General features: G+C 37.4%; 1 protein-coding gene and 1 long non-coding RNA gene across 3 annotated transcripts in view; both read left to right on the top strand.

Moving 5' to 3' along the window:
* The window catches only part of PLCB1 (phospholipase C beta 1), a 724,287-nt gene that overhangs the window by 59,640 nt on the left and 649,034 nt on the right, over positions 1-15,613 (top strand). The gene's annotated exons all lie outside the window — the stretch shown is intronic.
* The window catches only part of LOC141585683 (uncharacterized), a 118,742-nt gene that overhangs the window by 42,027 nt on the left and 61,102 nt on the right, over positions 1-15,613 (top strand). Inside the window, exon 2 of the long non-coding RNA XR_012519303.1 lies at positions 1-15,613. This exon is cut by the window's left edge and continues 24,449 nt beyond it; it is cut by the window's right edge and continues 61,102 nt beyond it. This is a non-coding gene — a long non-coding RNA (uncharacterized LOC141585683).

Below are 15,613 nucleotides of genomic sequence, written 5' to 3'. Positions count from 1 at the left end.
TTTAGAAAAATTGTAAATAGGTTGTTTTGTCAAATGACTTCTCTGCATATAATAAAATGAGCTTTTCTCCTCTGAGCAAACTGCTTGCTAATATTTTATTTTGCATCTATATTCATAAGGCAGGCTCACCTAGGATTATTATTTCTTAGACTTTCCTTGTTCAATATCAAGACAATACCACTTCATAGAATAAATTAGAATAATTGTTTTGTTTTCTTTAAGTTTTATTATGTTCCCAAATCTTCTCAGCCATTTGAAATTAGTTTCTGTCTTGCATGTTTTATTTATCAAAAAAGGTCCCCCTCCAGCAAAAGTAAAATAAAAATAATCACCTCTTTTTCTTTATTTTTATTTATTTATTTATTTTTTTGAGACAGTTTAGCTCTTGTTACCCAGGCTGGAGTGCAATGGCACGATCTCGGCTCACTGCAACCTCCACCTCCCGCGTTCAGGCAATTCTCCTGCCTCAGCCTCCTGAGTAGCTGGGATACAGGCACATGCCACCACGCCCAGCTGATTTTTTGTATTTTTAGTAGAGATGGGGTTTCACCATGTTGACCAGGATGGTCTCGATGTCTCGACCTCGTGATCCACCCGCCTCGGCTTCCCAAAGTGCTGGGATTATAGGCTTGAGCCACCGCACCCGGCCTCTTTTTCTTTATTTTTAAATATTGTGTGTTTTTTTTAACCTTTAAATCGTAAACAGATAATTTCGAATTGGCCCCTCCATGTATATAAACAAAATGGGGTTATACAATTCTTATTTTAAAACCAGAGGAAAAAATCCAGAGGTTTTTTTTTTTTTTTTTTTTTTTAAAGCAGAAGCCTCAAATGTATTCTTCATGATGCCAGCCGGGGTGCCCAAGAGAATTGGTATAGGTTTCAGGTTTAAAATAAACCTGAACTCTACCTAATTCAACATTATGATTTGGTACTTCATGCAAAAATAAGCCTTCAACTCAAAATACAACTGGAGAAGAAAAATTTAATTCCAGAAGCCTTCCATCTCATACAGGTTATTACTCAGCCAGAGTAAGGATTTACTTTAGCAAGCAGTTGGAATTCCCAAGCATATTGAAGCAAGTTATAGATAGCCTGAAAAGCAATGTGATGTTTTAAAGCATTCATCTCTGGAGCAATTTTCCTCTCTCAGGTTTAGAATTAATGATGCTAACAATGACATGGTTTTAAAATTCTTGTTGAGTAAATTTAAAGGAAAATGTTAGTTTTTTAAATGAGCAAACATGAAGAACATGGTTTACCTACAGCATAAATGAAGAAGTACAGAGTTATTGCCTGTGTTGGGTTTTATAGATCCTTCTTGATTCCTGCCTATATTTAATAGATATGCCAGAATGAAAATGTCCATCATGGTTGATCTTAATGTTATTCCTCAGCCAGCATACTCAGGAAGGCAATATTTTGTAATCTTCTTCCTTTGTTTTGTTTTTGTTGTTTTCAGACAGAATCTTACTCTGTCCCTCAGGCTGGAGTGCAGTGGCACCATATCTGCTCATTGCAAACTCTGCCTCCTGGGTGCAAGCAATTCTCATGTCTCAGCCTTGTGCGGTAGCTGATTATAGACGTGCGCCACCATGCCCAGCTAATTTTTAGAATTTTGGTCATCACGAGGTTTCTCTATGTTGGCCAGTCTGGTCTCCACCTCCTGGCTTCAAGTGATCTGCCAACCTTAGCCTTCCAAAGTGCTGGGATTACAGGCATGAGCCACCATGCTCAGCCTGTGATTTTTTTTTACAACATTTATTTCTTGGCATTTGCTTACTTTTTATTTCTGTTAATGTTGATATTATACCATTTGGAAATTCAGCTATTTTATGTATACACACATATGTGGGCACTTTCTACATAGTCTGTTTCTACAGAGATATCTGTCTGTAGATATTTATGACAGATAGGCAGACATTCAAATGCAGAATGCATCAAGGTATTTGTTGGACTAGATGATATTAATTTCACACAGAATAGATTTACTTGCTTGTTTAATTCAGTCTCGTATATTGAGAGTACCAGTGTGTACCAGGCAATGCATTGTGTTCTGGGATCCCACACAGGGACAAAGACCTCATAATGGAGGGAGGTAAATGGTTTGCCTGCAATAATCACATCAGACAATATGCTGACTGATAGTCTGGTGTCATAAACAGTGTGTCAAGGGAGCACAGGGAAGGAAATTTGTTTAGCAGGGACTTGAGGGTGAATGTGGGAGGAGGGATGAGGAATTTGAATTTGGTCTAGGCCTTGAAGGGAGTTACATTTCAAATGGTGGGGAGCAAGTCAAAACATTGAATCACCAGAGTACTTTGCTTTAGTGAACAGGAAATATTATAGTGCATGTGGCAAATAGTGGTGATTATGGAGCAGGAAAGGTTAAGCTGGATTCAGTCATTCTGGATTGTATACACACACACACACACACACACACACACACACACACACACACGGTCAGTGGCATGGAGGATCATTTGGAAGCTGGAGAAAGTAAAAATCACTGCCGTTTTGAGGATGCGGATGAGAATCTTAACAATGGGTAGCAGTCTAAACAATAGGAACATGGAACAGACATAAGAAGGGGATGGAATTGATGACAAATTTAACATCGGAAATAAGTGAAGATGATGTGGAAGAGTCTAGTTTGTGTGACCATATGGAAAGTGACTTGTTAATAGAAGAGTATTAGGATGGAGAAATTGTTTTATTTTTAAAATGATTTCCAGTGTGGTGATGAAGAGAAAAAGGTACTGAATTGGATTTTGAACATACTGACTTTGAGGAGCCTACGGAAGTATTTGGGTGGAAATGTCACTTTATATGAGGAAAATGAGTTTGGGCTCCAAAAAGAGAGGTACGTGCCACCAGGATGGGGAGGATGATTTAAGCCAAGGGATAAGATGCCCTTGTTCAGAGAGAGATGCACAGACAAGCCAGGTTCCTGAAAAACAAACATTTAAGGCATATGATGGGAAGGATCTATTTTCTTGCTGAAGAATGATCAGTGAGGTGAAGGGAGAAAACTTGGAGGACATTTGATTGAAAATTAAAGAACAATGTTTCTAGAGGGAAGACGGAACAAAATAATAGATTGAGATTGTTTAGTAAGTGCCCTAATGTTGCATGCCTGTAATCGCAGCTACTCAGGAGGCTGAGGCAGGAGAATTGCTTGAATCCAGGAGGGAGGTTGCGGTGAGCCAAGAGCATGCCATTGTACTCCAACCTGGGCAAGAAGAGCGAAACTTTGTCTCAACAACAACAAAATGCCCTAATGTTCTTGCCCTTGAATTGATAGAATCCTGAAGCACATTGCACACAGTCTTCCAGGATTTCCCTGCAGGATTCAGCCCCAGTTGCCCACAGTGAGTGACTTATACTTTGAGACACCCTTCATTGCCTTCCATCCCCTCTCTGCCTCACTTCTCAACTTCCCTCTTAGTGCCTTCTGGGGCCACCTCATGATAACTTACTTGCAACCAAATCCTTGCATCAGGTTCTACTTCCGGGAGACAGAAAACCTAAGATAAAACAGAATTTTAGTTTCATTCTTCCTAAGAGTGGACTATAATGGATTGGAAGGAAGATGAACTGGAAAGAGAGAACTTGGAATGATAGGGTGGGGAAATAATTGAATATATAGTCCAGTGTCACAAACAATGTATCAAGGGAGCAGAGGGAGGGAAATAATTTGTTAAATTATTAACGACTAAATAATTGGATTTGGAGGGTTAGGGGCTTTTCATCTCTAGAGCAACACAGGAATAGATTGAAGTGAAAGTACATAATGGTATGATCATTCTTGAACATTCATCCTGTCATTTCTCACAGAAGACAGAATTGTTTATTGAGCTCATACATCTTCATAAGCACCCTGGGTGATATAGTTTGGATGTTTGTCCTGGGGTCAACTCTCAGTTAAATTGTAATCCACAATGCTGGAGGTGGGGCCTGGTGAAAGGTGTTTGGATCGTGGAGGCCGATCCTACCTGGCTTGGTGTTGTCTTTGTGGCACCTCCTTCCACCCCACCTTGCTCCCATAATGTGAGATGCTGGCTTCCCCCTTTGTTTTCCACCATGATTGAAAGCTCCCTGAGGCTTCCCCAGAACCTAAGCAGATGCTGGCATATGCTTCCTGTACAGCCTGCAGAACTGTGAGCCAGTTAAGCCTCTTTTCTTTACGAAATACCCAGTCTCATGTATTTCTTTATAGCAATGCAAGAAAAGCCTAATACACTGGCATAGTCCATTCATTCTAAGTCTGTTATTAGTCATTCAACAAATATTTATAAATCATATCCTGTGTGTCACACTTATGATTTTGTGTCTTGAATAATAGGGTTCAATTCATCATTTTTTTCCTTGCTACTTATTTGACAACACAGGTTGCTTCTACTTTCTGACATTGAATTCAGTTAATCTTATTCTGCTTTTGCCATCTGTGATCATAAGTTATTATCCTAGAAATGTTTTGAATTTAAACTGAATATCCATCTTGGAGTTACCTTAAATTCTTTATGCTAAAGTCCACTTAGAATAATAATCAGGAAAGACAGAGTGAAAAAAATTATTTAAAATAGTTGATTTAATGTTATGAAACATAACAGGACTCTTGAAAAGGTGATTAATATTCTTACACATGCTGAAACAGAACAAAATGAGATTTTTGTCTACTTTTCCTATCTGGTTCTTCTCCGGCTTCTAACTTTATTAGCATGCACATGGTATATTAATTAAAAGTCTTCTTGATATACATTCTGTGAAGTACTCATAACAAAAATAAGTATCAAACCTGAAATTCTTGAAGCTTCTAGATTCAGCTACTGACTTACTGAAATTATTTGGAAGAGAAATGAGTGATTAAATGATGAGGGATGAAATTGGTCTGTACTATATGTTACTGGGAAGTTGGAAAATCTTCAGGCCAATCAATCTAGTTTAGTCAACAAATAAATTGCAGGAAAAATTAAGACAGAATGGGAAATCATAGTTTAGAATGCATACAGCTTATCTTAATTCCAGTGTATAGCTTCGTTTAGATTGGGATTTTAAAAAATTATGGCACTTGTGAGATAATTTAAATATTGAATATTTGATGATATTCAGGAATTACTGTTAATTTGCTTTTGATGCTTTGGTTATTTGCAAAAGGGAAACTATACCTTTAAAGATACATTCTGAATTATTTACAGTTATATTTATGTGATATCTAGGACTTAGTTAAAATAGAATAGGGGAATGGGAGAAGGGATGGGGTTGTGTAGGATGGCCATAGGTGAATGGTTTTTGAGGCTGGTTTATGGTTTTGAGTGTGCATTATACTATTAAGTATACTTTTGTGTATATTCAAAATTACCTGATAAAAATGGAAAAATTAACAGTATATAGATAGATCATTCTCAGTGTATGAACAAATATGGTTTATTTTTTCCAATAAAAACTTTGTTATATGATAGCATGGTTTCTTAAATTTATCTCTTTAATAGTTGATTTTTGAACTGGTTTAATCTTATTTCTAACATCCTCCTACAGTAAGCTTTGCAAATCTAGTTTTGACCTTTGCTCAAGGAAGAAAATGAGAAAAGAACACATGTGTGCATGTTCTTTTCCTGACCTATGACTTCAATAGATGTTAGCACAGTGGATGTGTTTATAAGGTAAACATTCTTCCAGCATTTCTCATGTTTCTCCCATTTCTCATCCTTCTCCCACCTTCTTGATATTTTAATCATTAACATATATTGTGAACATTTAATGTGAACATTTTAGATAAGATGTAGAAGTCTTATATAGTGTCCCTCAGTTCAATTTGTTTAGTTTCAGAGCTGCAGGATTCAGTAAAATGAGATAGGAATGAGTAACTGCATAATGGAATATGAAGGCATTGTAATCATTGCGATCTTTTAAAGGAAATATGCCCTCAGTCTGACTTGTAAATTATTAGTCTTTCATATAGTAGTTTGGTAGATTTAATAAAATTCATTTTGGACTTGCATCTAGATTTGCTTCTGTCACAACTAATATGAAGTATAAAATAATTACTATGTTTTAACTAACACAGTAACTTTTTATTCCTAAGAATGGTAAATATTAAGAATAATCTATATCGCTATGCTGAATCATATAAATATATCCTAAGTAAATATTTCAAAAAAAGAAAATAAGCACAAAGATAGTCATTATAAAGGACAGCAAAGTCACCAGAAAAAGAAGGTTGTCATTATAGTATTTTCAGGAATAAAACAATTAGACATAAATCAAATGATAAAAAGTTTCAGAAAGTAAATGCATAAATCATATTTCAGTAACAGGAATTATTGAAGTGCCATGAGAAATAGTTTTAAAATGCAACAGCATAGAAATATTGAAATGTAAAATTAGGAAAAAATACAAGGAGAAGACCGGGCGCGGTGGCTCAAGCCTGTAATCCCAGCACTTTGGGAGGCCGAGGCGGGTGGATCACGAGGTCAAGAGATCGAGACCACCTTGGTCAACATGGTGAAACCCCGTCTCTACTAAAAATACAAAAAAATTAGCTGGGCATGGTGGCGCGTTCCTGTAATCCCAGCTACTCAGGAGGCTGAGGCAGGAGAATTGCCTGAACCCAGGAGGCGGAGGTTGCGGTGAGCCGAGATCGCACCATTGCACTCCAGCCTGGGTAACAAGAGTGAAACTCTGTCTCAAAAAAAAAAAAAAAAAAAAAAAAGAATAAAAGTTGTCTTCATTCTGATATAAATATGTAAAATATCCTAGTGTATAGACAAAAGACTGGAAGAGGTTGTTCAAAAATGAAGCCAAATGTTGCATTATAGTGTTGGTATTAAGGATTATTTATTTTTTCTTTAAAATTCTCTTCTGCTGTTATAATATTTATAAAATGTTAAAAGTGCAGAAAACAAAAATTCTGCAATAAAAACCCTAATTATATTGAAAATACATTCCTACAGGGAAGAAAATACAAGATTACTTTTAAGTTAGCTCTAATAAATACAGTGAATGATTTTCAAAGAACTGTCACATATTTTAAAGTCTAGTTTGTATTATATAGAACAATGCAGAGCATCTCTTGACTCTGTCCTTGTTAAACAGAAAAGGAAAATGGTTTTATATATCTTACACCCTTAAAGAAACATTGCATCATTAAGAAGATGAGGTTTACCTAATATCCAGTACGCTGCTGGACTCGGGTGGGTACTTACCAAACACTTGTGGAAAGTCTGAAAGGATGCTGGTGAGTGCCTTAGTCACTCACATAGTGCCTCCCAGAGGTGGTATTTTCTTTTCCATTGTCTCATTTTGTTCCACTATAATATGTTGCTTTTTACATTTTTTTAAGGGACCAGATCTTGGTTTGTCACCCAGACTGGAGTGCAGTGGTGTGATCATAGGTCACTGCAGCCTCAAACTTTTGGGTTCAACGAATCCTCCCACCTCAGACTCCTGAGTAGCTGAAACTAGAGTCATGCACCACAACACCCAACTAATTTTTTAATGTTTAGTAGAAACAGGGTCTCGCTCTGTTTTCTAGGCTGATCTCAAATTCCTGGGCTCAAGTGATCATCCCATCTGGGCCACACAAAGCACTGGAATTAAAGGGATGAGCCACATGTCTGGCCAAATTCTTGTTTCAATAACTGCCTCCTTCCCTTCCTGTTGCTTTTAAATCATAGATAAATGTTTTCAGGTGCTAACCTAGAGTTTTATTCATCCATGTTCCTATGAGATATTTGCATGCTAGAGGAAGGAAGAAGTTGAAGAGACAATTGGCTTTTTGCTGGGGGTTTAGTGCACTGGAAGACATCTTTAGAACATTTCGAGATTTGCTTCCTTTTGCCAGGATTCCAAAGACTAGACAGATATTTGAACCACACTGTAGATAACTGTTTTCATTTTTTCTTTGTCTCTTTCTTTTCCAGAGACATCATAAGTCCTATTCTGGGATCCCCATGAATTGTTCCATAGACTTAAAGAAATTCTTGGGCTGTGGGACTAGAAGGCAAAACCTTGTAACTGGATGGAATGTTACTTTTTTTTTTCTTTTTCTTTTTCTTTTTCTTTTTTTTTTTTTTTTTTTGAGACAGTTTAGCTCTTGTTACCCAGGCTGGAGTGCAATGGCGTGATCTCGGCTCACTGCAACCTCCGCCTCCTGGGTTCAGGCAATTCTCCTGCCTCAGCCTCCTGAGTAGCTGGGATTATAGGCACGCGCCACCATGCCCAGCTAATTTTTTTGTATTTTTAGTAGAGACGGGGTTTCACCATGTTGACCAGGATGGTCTCAATCTCTTGACCTTGTGATCCGCCTGCCTCGGCCTCCCAAAGTGCTGGGATTACAGGCTTGAGCCACCACGCCCAGCGGAATGTTTCTTTAGCTTATCCTTTCAATTAAGCTAAAATTAGAAACTCTGAAAAGCTGGCTGCTTTTAAAAGGAAATAATGAACACAACCTTTGAGAATGGTTGGTGATGGAAGGAGAAGGGAGGAGGTGGTCATTTTTCCGTACGTCAATAAACCATAGACATGCTTGGTTCATTCCACCACTAGGTTATTGCTGCTGGGAAGCAAATATTAACGCTGTCTCTTGTTTATGGAGTACTTTTTTTCAAGTTAATTAAAGGGTTTATTATCTCACTAAACACACAGACATCTTAATAAAATGTAGAGCTATGTTTAGTATCATTGCATCTATTTCCTAGATGTCATGTAGAGTGTTCTTGGAATATAAAAATATGATCCCTGCCCCAAGGAGTTTGTATACACTTTTTTGATGCACATACCAAAACATAAAATTGGCAAGTTGAATTATAGATGAGGATGACAGTGATGTTTTTCACATTTCATGAGACTACTGAAAATTGAATAACTGAGAATACTGGCAGGGCATGGTGGCTCACGCCTGTAGTCCCAGCACTTTGGGAGGCTGAGGCGGGCAGATCACAAGGTCAAGAGATCGAGACCACCCTGGCCATTATGGTGAAACCCCATCTCTACTAAAATACAAAAATTAGCTGGGCATGGTGTAGCATGCCTGTAGTCCCAGCTACTAGGGAGACTGAGGCAGGAGAATTGCCTGAACCCAGGAGACAGAGGTTGCAATGAGCCGAGATTGTGCCACTGCACTCAGGCCTGGTGCCTGGTGACAGAATGAAACTGTCTCCAAAAAAAGAAAATACTGTTTCAGATAAAATAGTGTGCAAAATATTTTATTGATTAATGTAAATTTTTCTAACGAAAGCCACTGATCAATTAGTTAAGTAAAATAGAAATGGAAGAAATTTTTGTTCTGAATATTAAAATTTTGCTCAGTTTTGTCTTGGCTCTCCAGTAAAGATTATAATCAGATAATCAAGATTGTATTAATGTGTTTGTTTCTAAAAATGTAGGCAGTTATCCTTGAAGAGGATGATTAATAGTGGTAGAGATAACATTAAAGAAAAACTGGTTCTACAGATTGTACAGATGGTCTTCAAGGGGCGGCTGTCCTGACCACAGGAACTCTGGCTGCTATTTTAATTAAACTTGAGGGCAGAAGAAAAGAAACCGTTTTTTTTTTTTCTTTTTAAATAAGTATTGAGGTTACACAATGTGTTTAACCTTGGGGTTTGTCAACAGCTGTTTAAAAAAAAAAGTTTGCAAGAACAAACCAGTTTTCAGTTTTGCAGTTCAGTAACCAAATGACTTTCCCATTGTAAGTGAAAGTGGGAAATAGCTTTTCTTAGCAAATGTAGACTTTGTTCTCAGAGGAGTTAGTTATTTTCAAACAATTGGTATATGTAAAATGTAATTTAGGAAAAGGAAAGTGTGTAGTCTTATGATAATTTTATAGTGATGTGTTACTTTAAAACGTTATTTCCTTAAACTTAATTTTTCCTTCTTTTTTTTAAATTATAAAAATAGTACTTGCTTGTTGAAAGTATTTGAGGATTTTCAATTCCGGCATCATAATTTCCGTTGGGAAAGAAGAACTAAATGATACAGAATTATGTGAAACAAAAAGGAGTTTCTTCATTCCCTGATCCACACAGGGGTCGTGTTTGTGATCAGTTTGATATGTCGCCATATAGATTGTTTTATTCTAAGTAGAGGCAAACATAGTGACATAGAAAATCATCAAATATAATGTGCACAAGTGTTCATCCCACCTCTGTTCCTGTTTAAGTGCGTTTATACAGTTTAGTCACTTCTCTTTTACTCACTTTGTAGCCCATGCTAAAGTGCGGTGGAACTATCATAGCTCTCCTTAACCTTGAACTGCTGGGCTCAAGTGATCCTACCACCTTAGCTTTCAGAGTAGCTAGGACCACAGGCTTGTGCCACTACACCTGGCTAATAAGTATTTTGTAGAGATGGTGTATTACTATGTTGTCCATGCCGGTCTCTCACTCCTGGTCTGATCTGCCAAGCTCAACTTTATAAATATTTTTAATGTGAAAAGTATGACTTTATTGGAAATATATCTCTTAATAAGATAGATGAGACTCTCTTTTAAAAATCAATTCATGTGCCTGGAGTGAAAGTTATTACTAAAATGAAATGAGCATTAACATCAATAGTACTACTATATGTGTATGTGTATATATATATAGATAGATAGATAGATAGATAGATAGATAGATAGTACGTGGTAAAAAGAATGCTCACATAAATAAAAGGATGGTAATAGTACTTTTTATAGTCATGCCTCCTATTTCTTTGAACTCCTAAGTTATATGCCAAAAACATCATCAGTGCTGTCACCAAAAGCCATTTTATTAATCAATTGATGGACAACTTAAGTAGGCTTACCTTCAAATTCATTAAATCTAAGGAATTGGAAACAACCTGACTTGTAGAAAGATTTATTTACCAGTAATGAGGTCTTTTACTTTCTCAATTTGGGGCAAGGGATCAAAAGATCATTCTCCATATCAGTTACTCTTTAGCTTAGTGGAATCACGTATAACTTAGAAAGGTTCGGAATATTGGTAATTTCAGTATACTTTTGCTCATGTAATTTTTTAAAAGGAAGGTTTTATCTTAAATTTATGTGTATGCAATCCTTGGAGCTGTAGTTTTAATTCATTCAATTCATGGGAAATGTTATTTACATATAATCTAATTGGAAAACTCAGCCCTCAATGTCAGAAAAGGTCTGATTTCATTTCTCAGTTCAAATGAACATGTTAATATGTACTGCAATGATCTCCATTTCATTTCTGAATTCTGAATTGAGATAGAAGAGGTGCAAGGATTAGTGAGGAGACGTTGTGCTACTGTCAAGGTTTTTTCCAACTTGTTCCCATTTGTCCTCATGGGACTATCCCTCATGATGGATCCATGCATTCTCAATAGCAGGGGATAAAGAGGCAAGATTGTTCAATGAAAACTGTTAGCTCTACCACTGCCTCACTCTATAGCCTATCTGAACTCTGAATGCATATATAATGCAGGGGAGACCAAAGCACCTTTATATGCTTATGGTGCCTTGGATGGAAGAAACTTATTACATTCCTTTGTTTGATGCCCTGGAGGATTCTATTCCCTGAGATTATGCCCCTTAGCAAGATTCTGGTTGGATGAGAGACCTGGCTTTAGTACTTAAGGGATGAGAAGGACATCGCTTTAGGGTGGTTAACAAAGGAGCAGGAGTAGCCAGCAGTCCCACAGACATCTTAGGCTTATCAGACTTGTGAAAATTGAAAACCTATTGGAATTTCATTCCCTTATAGATCTCCATGGCCATGTTTCTCTCGAAAAATCTTTATGTATACTTCTACCTCTAATTGTGTAACATCATTTTAGATCATTGACGTGGAAGAGTTAGTTGGCTGTTATGAGAAAAATGTCAGTGATGAGCATTTACAAATTTTGCTGAATTTGGACTTTTAGGTTCTCTACACATAATTACAATCAAATGAAGTTGTAGGGCTATAGATTAGTCTATAAAAATCTTCAGAGAAAGGAGAGGATGCGGAACTATGGGTATTGATAATGAAATAAGGTAGGATAATATAGACCATGCTGTCTTGGGTTGCTGAGATGCTTTAAATTGTACTTAGTTTTGTATTTTAGAGAAGAAGATGTATTCATTCCAAGTTCTGTTAACATCTATTGCAATTCTTTCGTGAATTGTGATTGGAACAGATTGCAAAATCTTCCAGTGTATCAGTTTTCCTAAAATAAATCATTAAAAGCAGTTCATTATCTATAATTCTTTCCTGAGTTAAAATAAAAATCTGCTTTCTAGGTCAATCTTCATTAAGCTATTAATATCCTTTTCATATTATAAGCCTTTTAATTTCCTTTATTAGCAACTGAAAGTAGCTGAAATATGAATGTCATTGTTTGAGTATAAATTGATGTTTGAATTCTTTTTAATCATTTTACTCTGATGTCAGTGAACTTCATTCTAGCCCACCCAGGGACAAGGAACCTCTCCAATATATTTATATTTACTGAGCTGTATTTATATCTGCATTTTACTTCTGGGGATAGATGTTCCTGGTTCTGATTTTTATTGCAGCAAAATTCAAGAATTGTCACAAGGATGCTTAGTTAGTGGTACATTAGAAAAGCCTGATTTTTATTTTGCTTTATTTTCAAGCAACTCAAAACCTCTTCAGCATAAAAACATGAGAACTCAATTTTCTAAGTCTAGAACAGCATCTGAATTTTTGATTCATAGTAATTGTTCAATTTTTAAAAAATTACTATATAAACATTTTATATGCATTCTATTCTAAATACAGTTGACATCAAGAAAACATGATGGGTGAAAAGAGTACTGGAGTAAGAGTCTGACAGCAGTCTTCCTTTTTCTGCTCTGACCTTTGTCAAGTAAACATGTCTCTGAGTCACTTTGTTACCATTTATAAAATGAAATGGTTGAGTCATGGTGATTATTCCTAATTGTGACTGAGATTTAGAATTTTAAAAGCAATATAAAATTAGAGAAAGCACAAACCACGTAGATATACATAACACAAAAGACGAAACATCTCTGCAATTTCAGACCTTGGCCAAAAGCATTGTTCACTGCCAGTGGCTGGATGATATACCCTTGTGTGAACACACAATTATTTACCTCTTGAAGGACATTAGGAGCACTTTGGAGTTTCAGTTGGACTCCACATGCAGAGACTCCCAAAGAACATTCTAGTACACATTTTAGAATTTATATATGAAAATGTGGAATCAAGGTATGTGAACATTTAAATTTTCACCTTTGCTACCACAAAAGCTATATCAAAAATTGACATTGTAGAGTTTTTTTTTTCTTTGCAAATCTGTATGAAGAAAAACAAGGTTTCTTTCTTCCTGAGTTCTCTTCCTCCACTGCTGTCTTTGTGAATGGCCACTTCATTCAAGCCTCTCCAGGTACCTTTTAGATTGCACATCATGTTTCCTGCTGAGTTTTCACAACTCTACTGTCTCAAAGCTTGATGGTGGTAAAAAGTGTATTCACTAATTCATCCGAGAGTTCTTGGGGCCTGGTGTTACACTGAAGGCTACAGTGGTATACAAGAGCATTATGTTTCTCAGTTGCTTTTGTGAAGCTTAAGGTCCAGTGGATCAGGGAAAAAACATGTTAATTAGATAATGGCAGGAATGCCTGTGCTTTTCCAAAATTAGAAGGGTGAATATAGAAGGACGTGACGGAGTCTGATGGTGGCTGGCAGTGACCAGGGGCTTCAGGGAAAAGCTCACTGAGAAGCGATCTTAGCTCCAAAGATGAGTAATAGCTAATTATCCAAAGTAATGGGGAGGAAGTGGGATGGGAGGAAGAGCTTTGAAATCAAAGACATGCAAAGGTCATATAGCAGGAGGTAGCAGGGCAATCTGGAGTTGTTGAAGTTATAAGGCCCGGTGGCTGAGCCCAGAACATAAGGTGAAATTTGGTCAAAGGTAAAGCCAGAACAGGGTTTAGAATAGAGTTTGCCCTGTTGGCCATTTTTCCTTACATCTGAAATGCAGTAAGAAGCCAGGGAAGAATTTAAGCAAGGTGGAAATAGGGGAAATGGTGGTAGTGGTGGTGGTGTGTGTATGTGTGTGTGTCTGTGAGAGTAACATCATTAAGTTTGCATTATCACAGATGGCCATAAAATATAAAAAGAATGCTTAGACTTTAAAAATTATGATCTTGCTTATCTTGTATGAGTTGTCTATGTAAGCAGATAGTTTATGATACTTTTTGAGGAAGTTCTCCTCAATAATGGGGTTATTTTCCAGCGTTTAGCAAGGAAATACAAATAAAGTCATTTTCCTACAGGGCTAAGAGTCCCAGTCCAATTTAGCATCCACAACTAACAGTTCTGTTATACTTTAATCCTTAAATATTAGACCAAAGCATGGACTAGGGATCCTCCTGATTAGGGTGACTAAAAAGCAAAAGTGAAACAAAGGAGGTTGAGGTAAAGAACAGTCTTACGTGGAAGGGTCCAGCTTCGGGACTGATTTACAAACAACTGAGTAGAAATGAGTATTAAATACATGTTGATGAAAGTAGCTATGTGATACAGTTTGGATCTGTGTCCCTGCCCAAATCTCATGTTGAACTGTAATCCCCAGTATTGGAGGTGGGGCCTGGTGGAAGGTGATGGGATTATAGAAGTGGATTTTTCTTTTTCCTTTTTTTTTTTTTTTTGAGACGGAGTTTCGCTCTTGTTACCCAGGCTGGAGTGCAATGGCACGATCTCGGCTCACCGCAACCTCCGCCTCCTGGGTTCAGGCAATTCTCCTGCCTCAGCCTCCTGAGTAGCTGGGATTACAGGCACACACCACCATGCCCCGCTAATTTTTTGTATTTTTTTAGTAGAGACGGGGTTTCACCATGTTGACCAGGATGGTCTCGATCTCTTGACCTCGTGATCCACCCGCCTCAGCCTCCCAAAGTGCTGGGATTACAGGCTTGAGCCACCGCGCCCGGCTAGAAGTGGATTTTTCATGAATGGTTTAACACCATCCCCTTGTTGCTGTCCTCACAACAGTGAGTGGCTTCTCAGGAGATCTGCCTATTTAAAAGTATGGCGCCTTGTTCTTTCTTGCCCTTGCTCTCGCCGTGTGAGACCTCTCCCCACCTTTGCCTTCTGCCATGATTGTAACCTTCCTGGGGCCTCCCCAGAAGCAGACGTCTACGTTATGCTTCCTGTACAGCCTGCAGAACCATGAGCCAATTAAACATTTTCTTTATCAATTACCTAGTCTCAAGTATTTCCTTATAGCATTGTAAGAACAGCCTAAGACACTGCTTTCATTCATTAAAAGGCTACTGAACCATGCCTACTACTATATTTTGCAGAGTTGCTTTTTCTTCATTTAGAACTAATGTCTTTTATTTCAAGACCTAATGTCGCCTCATTCCTTTTTCACATAATATCCTCTGATGTGGCCTTTGAGTTGCCCATAAGCAATCATGGAATTTGGGATAATGGTTTTGGGGCTGTAAACTATTTTACTTTATTTTTTTATTCTCAAATACAAAAAGCATGTAAGTGCTACTCCCAAAATTATTTGGGGGGACTATTTGCACTTTCTTGCTTGAGGTGTTATGGCTGTGGGGTGGGCAAGATAGAAAAAAAGCCAGACTAAATGAGAAATGGTGCAGTGGTTAGTGAAATAGGTTTCCCACCAT

Source organism: Saimiri boliviensis, chromosome 9 (assembly GCF_048565385.1).
Source record: "Saimiri boliviensis isolate mSaiBol1 chromosome 9, mSaiBol1.pri, whole genome shotgun sequence".
NCBI classification, from domain to species: Eukaryota; Metazoa; Chordata; class Mammalia; order Primates; family Cebidae; genus Saimiri; species Saimiri boliviensis.
This window is presented reverse-complemented; position numbering and strand designations above follow the sequence as displayed.